A 14,836-nucleotide genomic window follows, 5' to 3' on the forward strand; every position below is an offset into this window, starting at 1 on the left:
ACAGGGGGCTGAATGAGATTACGGTTCGCAACCGATACCCGTTGCCATTGTTAGATTCCATGTTCACCCCCCTGCATGGAGCCAAAATCTTTACTAAGCTGGATCTTAGAAATGCGTATCACCTGGTTCGGATCCGGAAGGGAGACGAATGGAAGACAGCATTTAACACCCCGTTAGGTCACTTTGAGTACCTGGTCATGCCGTTCGGCCTCACCAACGCCCCTGCGACGTTCCAAGCCTTGGTTAACGACGTCTTGCGGGACTTCCTGCACCGATTCGTCTTCGTATATCTGGACGATATTCTCATCTTTTCTCCGGATCCTGAGACCCATGTCCAGCATGTACGTCAGGTCCTGCAGCGGTTGTTAGAGAACCGACTGTTTGTGAAGGGTGAGAAGTGCGAGTTTCACCGCACGTCTTTGTCCTTCCTGGGGTTTATAATCTCCTCCAACTCCGTCGCCCCTGATCCGGCCAAGGTTGCGGGGGTGAGAGATTGGCCCCAACCAACAAGCCATAGGAAGCTGCAACAGTTCCTCGGTTTCGCTAATTTCTATAGGAGGTTCATTAAGGGCTACAGTCAGGTAGTTAGCCCCCTGACAGCCCTGACCTCTCCAAAAGTCCCCTTCACCTGGTCGGATCGGTGCGAAGCCGCGTTCAAGGAGTTGAAACAACGGTTCTCTACTGCGCCAGTTTTGGTGCAGCCCGACCCTAGCCGCCAGTTCATGGTTGAAGTGGACACCTCTGACTCAGGGATAGGAGCCGTGCTGTCCCAGAGCGGAGAGACCGATAAGGTTCTTCACCCGTGTGCCTACTTTTCATGCAGGTTGACCCCGGCTGAACGGAACTATGACGTCGGCAATCGAGAACTCCTTGCGGTGAAAGAGGCTCTTGAGGAGTGGAGACACCTGTTGGAGGGAGCGTCTGTGCCGTTCACGGTTTTCACTGACCATCGGAACCTGGAGTATATCAGGACCGCCAAGCGGCTGAACCCCAGGCAAGCCCGCTGGTCACTGTTCTTCGGGCGTTTTGACTTCCGGATCACCTATCGCCCCGGGACCAAGAACCAGAGGTCGGATGCTTTGTCCCGGGTACACGAAGAGGAGGTCAAAACTGCACTGTCGGATCCACCGGAGCCCATCCTGCCTGAGTCCACTATCGTGGCCACCCTCACCTGGGACGTGGAAAAGACCGTCCGGGAGGCCCTGGCATGGAGCCCGGACCCAAGAACAGGTCCGAAGAACCGTCTGTACGTCCCACCAGAGGCCAGAGCTGCAGTCTTGGACTTCTGTCACGGTTCCAAGCTCTCCTGTCATCCAGGGGTGCAAAGGACCGTGGCAGTTGTCCGGCAGCGCTTCTGGTGGGCGTCTATGGAGGCAGACGTCCGGGAATATATCCAGGCCTGCACCACCTGTGCCAGGGGCAAGGCAGTACACAGCCGCTGCCGGTGCCTCATCGCCCCTCGTCCCACATCGGCCTGGATTTCGTCACGGGCCTCCCGCCGTCCCAGGGCAACACCACCATCTTCACGATAGTGGACCGTTTCTCCAAGGTGGCCCACTTCGTGGCCCTCCCGAAGCTCCCAACAGCCCTGGAGACAGCAGACCTCCTGGTCCACCACGTTGTCCATCTGCATGGGATACCCTCCGACATCGTCTCAGATTGTGGTCCCCAGTTCTCCTCACACCTCTGGAGGAGCTTCTGCAGGGAACTGGGGGCCACCGTGAGCCTCTCGTCCGGGTACCATCCACAGACGAACGGACAGGCAGAGCGGGTCAACCAGGAACTGGAACAGACCCTCCGCTGCGTCACATCCGCGCACCCGATGGCCTGGAGTAACCATCTGGCCTGGATCGAGTATGCGCATAACAGCCAGGTGTCTTCGGCCACCGGCCTCTCCCCATTTGAGGTGTGTTTGGGGTATCAGCCCCCGTTGTTTCCCGTGGTGGAGGGAGAGGTCGGTGTGCCCTCAGTCCAGGCCCACCTGCGGAAGTGCCGTCGGGTGTGGCGCTCCGCCCGCTCTGCCTTGTTGAAGGCCCGGACGAAGGCGAAGACCCATGCAGACCGCCGGCGATCCCCGGCCCCTGCTTACCAGCCCGGGCAGGAGGTGTGGCTTTCCACAAAGGACATCCCCCTCCAGGTGGACTCCCCGAAACTTCAGGACAGGTACATTGGCCCCTTCAAGATCCTCACAGTCCTCAGTCCTGAAGCTCCAACTCCCGGCTTCACTGCGGATCCATCCGGTTTTCCACGTGTCACGTATCAAACCTCATCACACCTCACCCCTCTGTGCTCCCGGACCGGCGCCCCCTCCTGCTCGGATCATCGACGGGGGGCCGGCTTGGACGGTGCGCCGGCTCCTGAATGTCCGTCGGATGGGTCGGGGGTTCCAGTACTTGGTGGACTGGGAGGGGTATGGACCCGAAGAACGCTCCTGGGTGAAGAGGAGCTTCATCCTGGATCCGGCCCTCCTGGCCGACTTCTACCGTCGACACCCCAACAAGCCGGGTCGGGCGCCAGGAGGTGCCCGTTGAGGGGGAACCTTGAGGTAATTTTTGATCCCACATTGTCTTTTGACCTCCACATCAGGGATGTTACTAGGACTGCTTTTTTCCATCTGAGAAATATAGCGAGGATCCGCCCCATCCTGTCCATGGCTGATGCTGAGACCCTGATTCATGCTTTTGTTTCTTCTAGACTAGATTATTGTAATGTTCTATTTTCAGGGTTACCACAGTCCAGCATTAGGGGTCTTCAGCTGGTTCAGAACTCTGCTGCCAGACTTCTGACACGTAGCAGAAGGTCTGAACATATCACACCCATTTTGGCATCTTTGCACTGGCTCCCTGTCTCTGTGAGAGCAGATTTTAAGGTTTTGTTATTGACTTATAAAGTTGTTCATGGACTGGTGCCATCTTATCTGGCTGATCTGGTGGAACTCTACGTGCCGGCCCGGGCTTTGCGGTCGCAGGATGCGGGACTTCTCTGTGTTCCCAGGGTGAAGAAGAAGTAAGCAGGTCAAAGAGCCTTTTTGTATCGTGCACCCACCCTGTGGAACAGTCTTCCTGCGACCGTGAGGCAGTCTGAGTCTGTGGACATTTTTAAGTCAAGACTCAAAACCTATTTTTATTCTCTTTCTTATGGATAGTTTTTATTTTTATTTGTTTTATTCTTTTACTTCTGCTTTTATTTATGTATTTGAATTTTTTTATTCATTTTTAATTATTTATTCAGTTTTATGTTGACTTGTTTTATGTGAGGCGCCTTGCGATGGCTTTTGGTGTGATTTGGCGCATTAAAAGCTAATTAAATTAAATTAAATTAAACAGTGTTCATAAATTATTCCTAAACACATTAACTGACTCTTAATTAACTGCTAGTTAATGCTTGTTACTGCATAAACTGTCAATTAACATACACTTATTGTAAAGTAATCTGATTATATCATTGACAGGGACTCTGTTTTTTCTATTTTTGATTGTACCAGATTTTAATCTCTGCTATGATTTGTATATATTTCAGATTTATGGATTAACATGAGAATAATTCTGCACATTTACAGCCTGAAACATTCACTTATCTTCTGTTTCCCGTTTTGTGTTATGTTCCTCACGTCACCACATACATGTACTGGTCTTTATTTGAGAAGGGTGTCATCTTTCTCAACACTGTTTCCTGCTAAATATTACACTTCACAGACACATGCAGCACAGCTTGCTGTGCATTCTATTCTGCCACCTTTCTGGAATCCAGCGTCTCATACTTTACCGGCATCTCACAGGGGGCCTATTCAGCTCCACAACAAATCTAATAATAACAGCTAATGCCTTCATCACACTCCTATAATGAGCTTGCTGTGGGCACTAGGAACCCGATCACAGATGGAATCTACACAAAACCAGTCAGATAAACCTCTGCGATGGCCTTTGTCAGGAATGCGCGAGCAGGAAGCAAATATATTCAGGATGTGTTAACTGAACAAGCTGTGAAGGCTGGAGTGCATAAGAAGAGAAAGGTAAGTCAAGATATGTTTTAGACAAGATAAATATTAATCAATCAATCAATCAATCAATTTTATTTATATAGCGCCAAATCACAACAAACAGTTGCCCCAAGGCGCTTTATATTGTAAGGCAAAGCCATACAATAATTACGGAAAAACTCCAACTGTCAAAACGACCCCCTGTGAGCAAGCACTTGGCAACAGTGGGAAGGAAAAACTCCCTTTTAACAGGAAGAAACCTCCAGCAGAACCAGGCTCAGTGAGGGGCAGTCTTCTGCTGGGACTGGTTGGGGCTGAGGGAGAGAACCAGGAAAAAGACATGCTGTGGAGGGGAGCAGAGATCAATCACTAATGATTAAATGCAGAGTGGTGCATACAGAGCAAAAAGAGAAAGAAACACTCAGTGCATCATGGGAACCCCCCAGCAGTCTAACTCTATAGCAGCATAACTAAGGGATGGTTCAGGGTCACCTGATCCAGCCCTAACTATAAGCTTTAGCAAAAAGGAAAGTTTTAAGCCTAATCTTAAAAGTAGAGAGGGTGTCTGTCTCCCTGATCTGAAGTGGGAGCTGGTTCCACAGGAGAGGAGCCTGAAAGCTGAAGGCTCTGCCTCCCATTCTACTCTTACAAACCCTAGGAACAACAAGTAAGCCTGCAGTCTGAGAGCGAAGCGCTCTATTGGGGTGATATGGTACTATGAGGTCCCTAAGATAAGATGGGACCTGATTATTCAAAACCTTATAAGTAAGAAGAAGAATGTTAAATTCTATTCTAGAATTAACAGGAAGCCAATGAAGAGAGGCCAATATGGGTGAGATATGCTCTCTCCTTCTAGTCCCCGTTAGTACTCTAGCTGCAGCATTTTGAATTAACTGAAGGCTTTTCAGGGAACTTTTAGGACAACCTGATAATAATGAATTGCAATAGTCCAGCCTAGAGGAAATAAATGCATGAATTAGTTTTTCAGCATCACTCTGAGACAAGACCTTTCTAATTTTAGAGATATTGCACAAATGCAAAAAAGCAGTCCTACATATTTGTTTAATATGCGCATTGAATGACATATCCTGATCAAAAATGACTCCAAGATTTCTCACAGTATTACTAGAGGTCAGGGTAATGCCATCCAGAGTAAGGATGTGGTTAGACACCATGTTTTATCTAAGATTTTTGGGGCCAAGTACAATAACTTCAGTTTTATCTGAGTTTAAAAGCAGGAAATTAGAGGTCATCCATGTCTTTATGTCTGTAAGACAATCCTGCAGTTTAGCTAATTGGTGTGTGTCCTCTGGCTTCATGGATAGATAAAGCTGGGTATCATCTGCGTAACAATGAAAATTTAAGTAATGCCGTCTAATAATACTGCCTAAGGGAAACATGTATAAAGTGAATAAAATTGGTCCTAGCACAGAACCTTGTGGAACTCCATAATTAACCTTAGTCTGTGAAGAAGATTCCCCATTTACATGAACAAATTGTAATCTATTAGATAAATATGATTCAAACCACCGCAGCGCAGTGCCTTTAATACCTATGGCATGCTCTAATCTCTGTAATAAAATTTTATGGTCAACAGTATCAAAAGCAGCACTGAGGTCTAACAGAACAAGCACAGAGATGAGTCCACTGTCTGAGGCCATAAGAAGATCATTTGTAACCTTCACTAATGCTGTTTCTGTACTATGATGAATTCTAAAACCTGACTGAAACTCTTCAAATAGACCATTCCTCTGCAGATGATCAGTTAGCTGTTTTACAACTACCCTTTCAAGAATTTTTGAGAGAAAAGGAAGGCTGGAGATTGGCCTATAATTAGCTAAGATAGCTGGGTCAAGTGATGGCTTTTTAAGTAATGGTTTCATTACTGCCACCTTAAAAGCCTGTGGTACATAGCCAACTAATAAAGATAGACTGATCATATTTAAGATCGAAGCATTAATTAATGGTAGGGCTTCCTTGAGCAGCCTGGTAGGAATGGGGTCTAATAGACATGTTGATGGTTTGGAGGAAGTAACTAATGAAAATAACTCAGACAGAACAATTGGAGAGAAAGAGTCTAACCAAATACCGGCATCACTGAAAGCAGCCAAAGATAACGATATGTCTTTGGGATGGTTATGAGTAATTTTTTCTCTAATAGTTAAAATTTTATTAGCAAAGAAAGTCATGAAGTCATTACTAGTTAAAGTTAAAGGAATACTCGACTCAATAGAGCTCTGACTCTTTGTCAGCCTGGCTACAGTGCTGAAAAGAAACCTGGGGTTGTTCTTATTTTCTTCAATTAGTGGTGAGTAGTAAGATGTCCTAGCTTTACGGAGGGCTTCTTTTATAGAGCAACAGACTCTTTTTCTAGGCTAAGTGAAGATCTTCTAAATTAGTGAGACGCCATTTCCTCTCCAAGTTACGGGTTACTCTGCATTGTGTTGGTATATGGCATTAGAGAACATAAAGAAGGAATCATATCCTTAAACCTAGTTACAGCGCTTTCTGAAAGACTTCTAGTGTAATGAAACTTATTCCCCACTGCTGGGTAGTCCATCAGAGTAAATGTAAATGTTATTAAGAAATGATCAGACAGAAGGGAGTTTTCAGGGAATACTGTTAAGTCTTCAATTTCCATACCATAAGTCAGAACAAGATCTAAGATATGATTAAAGTGGTGGGTGGACTCATTTACATTTTGAGCAAAGCCAATTGAGTCTAATAATAGATTAAATGCAGTGTTGAGGCTGTCATTCTCAGCATCTGTGTGGATGTTAAAATTGCCCACTATTTTATTTTATTTATTATTTTATTTTATTTTATTTTATTTTATATTATTTTATTTTTTACCACTGTTGTCGTGCGTTACCTGTGCTGCTCCGCAGCCTGTCTAGTGGATTTTTATTTTATTTTTTGCCGCCGTTGTCGTGCGTTACCTGTGCTGCTCCACAGCCTGTCTAGTGGATTTTTATTTTATTTTTTACCACCGTTGTCGTGCGTTACCTGTGCTGCTCCACAGCCTGTCTAGTGGATTTTTATTTTATTTTTTACCACCGTTGTCGTGCGTTACCTGTGCTGCTCCACAGCCTGTCTAGTGGATTTTTATTTTATTTTTTACCACCGTTGTCGTGCGTTACCTGTGCTGCTCCGCAGCCTGTCTAGTGGATTTTTATTTTATTTTTTACCACCGTTGTCGTGCGTTACCTGTGCTGCTCCGCAGCCTGTCTAGTGGACTTTTATTTTATTTTTTACCACCGTTGTCGTGCGTTACCTGTGCTGCTCCACAGCCTGTCTAGTGGATTTTTATTTTATTTTTTACCACCGTTGTCGTGCGTTACCTGTGCTGCTCCACAGCCTGTCTAGTGGATTTTTATTTTATTTTTACCACCGTTGTCGTGCGTTACCTGTGCTGCTCCACAGCCTGTCTAGTGGATTTTTATTTTATTTTTTACCACCGTTGTCGTGCGTTATCTGTGCTGCTCCACAGCCTGTCTAGTGGATTTTTATTGTTTTTTGCCACCGTTGTCGTGCGTTGCCTGTGCTGCTCCGCAGCCTGTCTAGTGGATTTTTATTTTATTTTTTGCCGCCGTTGTCGTGCGTTACCTGTGCTGCTCCACAGCCTGTCTAGTGGATTTTTATTTTATTTTTTGCCGCCGTTGTTGTGCGTTACCTGTGCTGCTCCACAGCCTGTCTAGTGGATTTTTATTTTATTTTTTGCCGCCGTTGTCGTGCGTTACCTGTGCTGCTCCGCAGCCTGTCTAGTGGATTTTTATTTTATTTTTTACCACCGTTGTCGTGCGTTACCTGTGCTGCTCCGCAGCCTGTCTAGTGGATTTTTATTTTATTTTTTACCACCGTTGTCGTGCGTTACCTGTGCTGCTCCGCAGCCTGTCTAGTGGACTTTTATTTTATTTTTTACCACCGTTGTCGTGCGTTACCTGTGCTGCTCCACAGCCTGTCTAGTGGATTTTTATTTTATTTTTTACCACCGTTGTCGTGCGTTACCTGTGCTGCTCCACAGCCTGTCTAGTGGATTTTTATTTTATTTTTTACCACCGTTGTCGTGCGTTACCTGTGCTGCTCCACAGCCTGTCTAGTGGATTTTTATTTTATTTTTTACCACCGTTGTCGTGCGTTACCTGTGCTGCTCCACAGCCTGTCTAGTGGATTTTTATTGTTTTTTGCCACCGTTGTCGTGCGTTGCCTGTGCTGCTCCACAGCCTGTCTAGTGGATTTTTATTGTTTTTTGCCACCGTTGTCGTGCGTTACCTGTGCTGCTCCACAGCCTGTCTAGTGGATTTTTATTGTTTTTTGCCACCGTTGTCGTGCGTTACCTGTGCTGCTCCACAGCCTGTCTAGTGGATTTTTATTTTATTTTTTACCACCGTTGTCGTGCGTTACCTGTGCTGCTCCACAGCCTGTCTAGTGGATTTTATTTTATTTTTTACCACCGTTGTCGTGCGTTACCTGTGCTGCTCCACAGCCTGTCTAGTGGATTTTTATTTTATTTTTTACCACCGTTGTCGTGCGTTACCTGTGCTGCTCCACAGCCTGTCTAGTGGATTTTTATTTTATTTTTTACCACCGTTGTCGTGCGTTATCTGTGCTGCTCCACAGCCTGTCTAGTGGATTTTTATTTTATTTTTTACCACCGTTGTCGTGCGTTACCTGTGCTGCTCCACAGCCTGTCTAGTGGATTTTTATTGTTTTTTGCCACCGTTGTCGTGCGTTGCCTGTGCTGCTCCGCAGCCTGTCTAGTGGATTTTTATTTTATTTTTTGCCGCCGTTGTCGTGCGTTACCTGTGCTGCTCCACAGCCTGTCTAGTGGATTTTTATTTTATTTTTTGCCGCCGTTGTCGTGCGTTACCTGTGCTGCTCCACAGCCTGTCTAGTGGATTTTTATTTTATTTTTTACCACCGTTGTCGTGCATTACCTGTGCTGTTCCACGGCCTGTCTAGTGGATTTTTATTTTATTTTATTTTTTTTTTTTTACCACCGTTGTCGTGCGTTACCTGTGCTGCTCCGCAGCCTGTCTAGTGGATTTTTATTTTATTTTCTACCACTGTTGTCGTGCGTTACCTGTGCTGCTCCACAGCCTGTCTAGTGGATTTTTATTTTATTTTTGCACCGTTGTCGTGCGTTCGCTGTTGCCGTGCGTTACTTGTGCTGCTTCATGGCCTGTCTGGTGCCTTAACTAAAGCACTCCTTCTGCTGAATCACCTCTAAATTATTTACACATTATTCACTTTGCGTGTTTTTAGGAATCCACTAGGTTGCGTAGCTACTAGCTTTTAGCCGATTTAGCATGGCGGCTTCTCCTGTCTCTCCCGCACTTTTCTGCTCTGGTTGTGAAATGTTTAGCTGTTCCTCGGCCTCCTTTCGCAGTAACGGTACTTGTAATAAGTGCAGCTTATTCGTAGCTTTGGAGGCCAGGCTGGGCGAATTGGAGACTCGGCTCCGCACCGTGGAAAATTCTACAGCTAACCAGGCCCCTGTAGTCGGTGCGGACCAAGGTGGCTTAGCCACCGTTAGTTCCCCCCTGGCGGATCCCGGGCAGTCGGGAAAGCAGGCCGACTGGGTGACTGTGAGGAGGAAGCGTAGCCCTAAACAGAAGCCCCGTGTACACCGTCAACCCGTGCACATCTCTAACCGTTTTTCCCCACTCTGCGACACACCCGCCGAGGATCAAACTCTGGTTATTGGCGACTCTGTTTTGAGAAATGTGAAGTTAGCGACACCAGCAACCATTGTCAATTGTCTTCCGGGGGCCAGAGCAGGCGACATTGAAGGAAATTTGAAATTGCTGGCTAAGGCTAAGCGTAAATTTGGTAAGATTGTAATTCACGTCGGCAGTAATGACACTCGGTTACGCCAATCGGAGGTCACTAAAATTAACATTAAATCGGTGTGTAACTTTGCAAAAACAATGTCGGACTCTGTTGTTTTCTCTGGGCCCCTCCCCAATCGGACCGGGAGTGACATGTTTAGCCGCATGTTCTCCTTGAATTGCTGGCTGTCTGAGTGGTGTCCAAAAAATGAGGTGGGCTTCATTGATAATTGGCAAAGCTTCTGGGGAAAACCTGGTCTTGTTAGGAGAGACGGCATCCATCCCACTTTAGATGGAGCAGCTCTCATTTCTAGAAATCTGGCCAATTTTCTTGGATCCTCCAAACTGTGACTGTCTAGCGTTGGGACCAGGAGGCAGAGCTGTGGTCTTATACACCTCTCTGCAGCTTCTCTCCCCCTGCCATCCCCTCATTACCCCATCCCCGTAGAGACGGTGCCTGCTTCCAGACCACCAATAACCAGCAAAAATCTATTTAAGCAAAAAAATTCAAAAAGAAAAAATAATATAGCACCTTCAACTGCACCACAGACTAAAACAGTTAAATGTGGTCTATTAAACATTAGGTCTCTCTCTTCTAAGTCCCTGTTGGTAAATGATATAATAATTGATCAACGTATTGATTTATTCTGCCTAACAGAAACCTGGTTACAGCAGGATGAATATGTTAGTTTAAATGAGTCAACACCCCCGAGTCACACTAACTGTCAGAATGCTCGTAGTACGGGCCGGGGCGGAGGATTAGCAGCAATCTTCCATTCCAGCTTATTAATTAATCAAAAACCTAGACAGAGCTTTAATTCATTTGAAAGCTTGTCTCTTAGTCTTTTCCATCCAAATTGGAAGTCCCAAAAAACAATTTTATTTGTTATTATCTATCGTCCACCTGGTCGTTACTGTGAGTTTCTCTGTGAATTTTCAGACCTTCTGTCTGACTTAGTGCTTAGCTCAGATAAGATACTTATAGTGGGCGATTTTAACATCCACACAGATGCTGAGAATGACAGCCTCAACACTGCATTTAATCTATTATTAGACTCTATTGGCTTTGCTCAAAAAGTAAATGAGTCCACCCACCACTTTAATCATATCTTAGATCTTGTTTTGACTTATGGTATGGAAATAGAAGACTTAACAGTATTCCCTGAAAACTCCCTTCTGTCTGATCATTTTTTAATAACATTTACATTTACCCTGATGGACTACCCTGCAGTGGGGAATAAGTTTCATTACACTAGAAGTCTTTCAGAAAGCGCTGTAACTAGGTTTAAGGATATGATTCCTTCTTTATGTTCTCTATTGTCATATACCAACACAGAGCAGAGTAGCTACCTAAACTCTGTAAGGGAGTTAGAGTATCTCGTCAATAGTTTTACATCCTCATTGAAGACAACTTTGGATGCTGTAGCTCCTCTGAAAAAGAGAGCTTTAAATCAGAAGTGTCTGACTCCGTGGTATAACTCACAAACTCGTAGCTTAAAGCAGATAACCCGTAAGTTGGAGAGGAAATGGCGTCTCACTAATTTAGAAGATCTTCACTTAGCCTGGAAAAAGAGTTTGTTGCTCTATAAAAAAGCCCTCCGTAAAGCTAGGACATCTTTCTACTCATCACTAATTGAAGAAAATAAGAACAACCCCAGGTTTCTTTTCAGCACTGTAGCCAGGCTGACAAAGAGTCAGAGCTCTATTGAGCTGAGTATTCCATTAACTTTAACTAGTAATGACTTCATGACTTTCTTTGCTAACAAAATTTTGACTATTAGAGAAAAAATTACTCATAACCATCCCAAAGATGTATCGTTATCTTTGGCTGCTTTCAGTGATGCCGGTATTTGGTTAGACTGTTTCTCTCCGATTGTTCTGTCTGAGTTATTTTCATTAGTTACTTCATCCAAACCATCAACATGTTTATTAGACCCCATTCCTGCCAGGCTGCTCAAGGAAGTCCTACCATTATTTAATGCTTCAATCTTAAATATGATCAACTTATCTTTGTTAGTTGGCTATGTACCACAGGCTTTTAAGGTGGCAGTAATTAAACCATTACTTAAAAAGCCATCACTTGACCCAGCTATTTTAGCTAATTATAGGCCAATCTCCAACCTTCCTTTTCTCTCAAAGATTCTTGAGAGGGTAGTTGTAAAACAGCTAACTGATCACCTGCAGAGGAATGGTCTATTTGAAGAGGTTCAGTCAGGTTTTAGAATTCATCATAGTACAGAAACAGCATTAGTGAAGGTTACAAATGATCTTCTTATGGCTTCGGACAGTGGACTTATCTCTGTGCTTGTTCTGTTGGACCTCAGTGCTGCTTTTGATACTGTTGACCATAAAATTTTATTACAGAGATTAGAGCATGTCATAGGTATTAAAGGCACTGCGCTGCGGTGGTTTGAATCATATTTGTCTAATAGATTACAGTTTGTTCATGTAAATGGGGAATCTTCTTCACAGACTAAAGTTAATTATGGAGTTCCACAAGGTTCTGTGCTAGGACCAATTTTATTCACTTTATACATGCTTCCCTTAGGCAGTATTATTAGACGGTATTGCTTAAATTTTCATTGTTACGCAGATGATACCCAGCTTTATCTATCCATGAAGCCAGAGGACACACACCAATTAGCTAAACTGCAGGATTGTCTTACAGACATAAAGACATGGATGACCTCTAATTTCCTGCTTTTAAACTCAGATAAAACTGAAGTTATTGTACTTGGCCCCACAAATCTTAGAAGCATGGTGTCTAACCAGATCTTTACTCTGGATGGCATTTCCCTGACCTCTAGTAATACTGTGAGAAATCTTGGAGTCATTTTTGATCAGGATATGTCATTCAAAGCGCATATTAAACAAATATGTAGGACTGCCTTTTTGCATTTACGCAATATCTCTAAAATCAGAAAGGTCTTGTCTCAGAGTGATGCTGAAAAACTAATTCATGCATTTATTTCCTCTAGGCTGGACTATTGTAATTCTTTATTATCAGGTTGTCCTAAAAGTTCCCTAAAAAGCCTTCAGTTAATTCAAAATGCTGCAGCTAGAGTACTGACGGGGACTAGCAGGAGAGAGCATATCTCACCCGTGTTGGCCTCTCTTCATTGGCTTCCTGTTAATTCTAGAATAGAATTTAAAATTCTTCTTCTTACTTATAAGGTTTTGAATAATCAGGTCCCATCTTATCTCAGGGACCTCGTAGTACCATATCACCCTAATAGAGCGCTTCGCTCTCAGACTGCAGGCTTACTTGTAGTTCCTAGGGTTTGTAAGAGTAGAATGGGAGGCAGAGCCTTCAGCTTTCAGGCTCCTCTCCTGTTGAACCAGCTCCCAATTCAGATCAGGGAGACAGATACCCTCTCTACTTTTAAGATTAGGCTTAAAACTTTCCTTTTCGCTAAGGCTTATAGTTAGGGCTGGATCGGGTGACCCTGGACTATCCCTTGGTTATGCTGCTTTAGACGTAGACTGTGGGGGGGTTCCCATGATGCACTGTTTCTTTCTCTTTTTGCTCTGTATGCATCACTCCGCATTTAATCATTAGTGATCGATCTCTGCCCCCCTCCACAGCATGTCTTTTTCCTGGTTCTTTCCCTCAGCCCCAACCAGTCTCAGCAGAAGACTGCCCCTCCCTGAGCCTGGTTCTGCTGGAGGTTTCTTCCTGTTAAGAGGGAGTTTTTCCTTCCCACTGTTGCCAAGTGCTTGCTCACAGGGGGTCGTTTTGACCGTTGGGGTTTTTCATGATTGTTGTATGGCCTTGCCTTACAATATAAAGCGCCTTGGGGCAACTGTTTGTTGTGATTTGGCGCTATATAAAAAAAAAGTTGATTGAGTTGATTGATAATTATCTTATCTGAGCTAAGCACTAAGTCAGACAAAAGGTCTGAAAATTCACAGAGAAACTCACAGTAACGACCAGGTGGACGATAGATAATAACAAATAAAACTGGTTTTTGGGACTTCCAATTTGGATGGACAAGACTAAGAGTCAAGCTTTCAAATGAATTAAAGCTCTGTCTGGGTTTTTGATTAATTAATAAGCTGGAATGGAAGATTGCTGCTAATCCTCCGCCTCGGCCCGTGCTACGAGCATTCTGGCAGTTAGTGTGACTCGGGGGTGTTGAGTCATTTAAACTAACATGTTCATCCTGCTGTAACCAGGTTTCTGTAAGGCAGAATAAATCAATATGTTGATCAATTATTATATCATTTACTAACAGGGACTTAGAAGAGAGAGACCTAATGTTTAATAGACCACATTTAACTGTTTTAGTCTGTGGTGCAGTTGAAGGTGCTATATTATTTTTTCTTTTTTAATTTTTATGCTTAAATAGATTTTTACTGGTTATTGGTGGTCTGGGAGCAGGCACCGTCTCTACAGGGATGGGGTAATGAGGGGATGGCAGGGGGAGAGAAGCTGCAGAGAGGTGTGTAAGACTATTTTATTACATTTATTACATAGATTTTTACTATTACAGTTTAGTCTATTCAGAAGTAACACCCAGAAAAAATACTGAATTCACTTTTTGGAGTAAAATAGTTAGGAAGATGTTTGAAGATCTTTGGTGTCATTCCAGTGTATCTAGTTAGAAATGTCCAAAATTCCAGTGGTACCCAAGAATCCTCCAAAAGGACCTTGTACTAAAGTCATCCAACTGTTGTCTTAGGTAGGTGGTTAGCACTCAAGTCTTACTACCAGCAAGTCAGGAGGCAGTAGGGTCTAAAAGACTTGGACCTCCATTGTCCTGCAAAGGTATCGGCATCACCAAATACCTCTGTCCAGACACCTCATGACTCCAAAAGGTCTTCCTCAGTGTGTCTTGCTCTCAAAGGCCGAGGACCCAAAGACATGAATGTCACTGCCAAGATAAGTGGAGTCCCCTTCAAGTTTAACACTTTGACTACTCGAAGATACACTTTCATTTATGATGCCAGAGTACAGGAAATCACTGCAAGCCTGGATAATAGTCTTCATCCAGGACCATCACAAACCCAGATATCCAGAGTCCTC

The 14,836-nt window shown here is 44.3% G+C and overlaps 1 protein-coding gene across 5 annotated transcripts in view; it reads right to left on the bottom strand.

Annotated features, from left to right (window-relative positions):
• LOC117509407 (1-phosphatidylinositol 4,5-bisphosphate phosphodiesterase eta-1-like) overlaps positions 1-14,836 on the bottom strand; it is a 277,298-nt gene that overhangs the window by 144,344 nt on the left and 118,118 nt on the right. The window lies entirely within an intron of this gene.

The sequence above is a fragment of the Thalassophryne amazonica genome, chromosome 4 (genome assembly GCF_902500255.1).
Source record: "Thalassophryne amazonica chromosome 4, fThaAma1.1, whole genome shotgun sequence".
Taxonomy (NCBI): Eukaryota; Metazoa; Chordata; class Actinopteri; order Batrachoidiformes; family Batrachoididae; genus Thalassophryne; species Thalassophryne amazonica.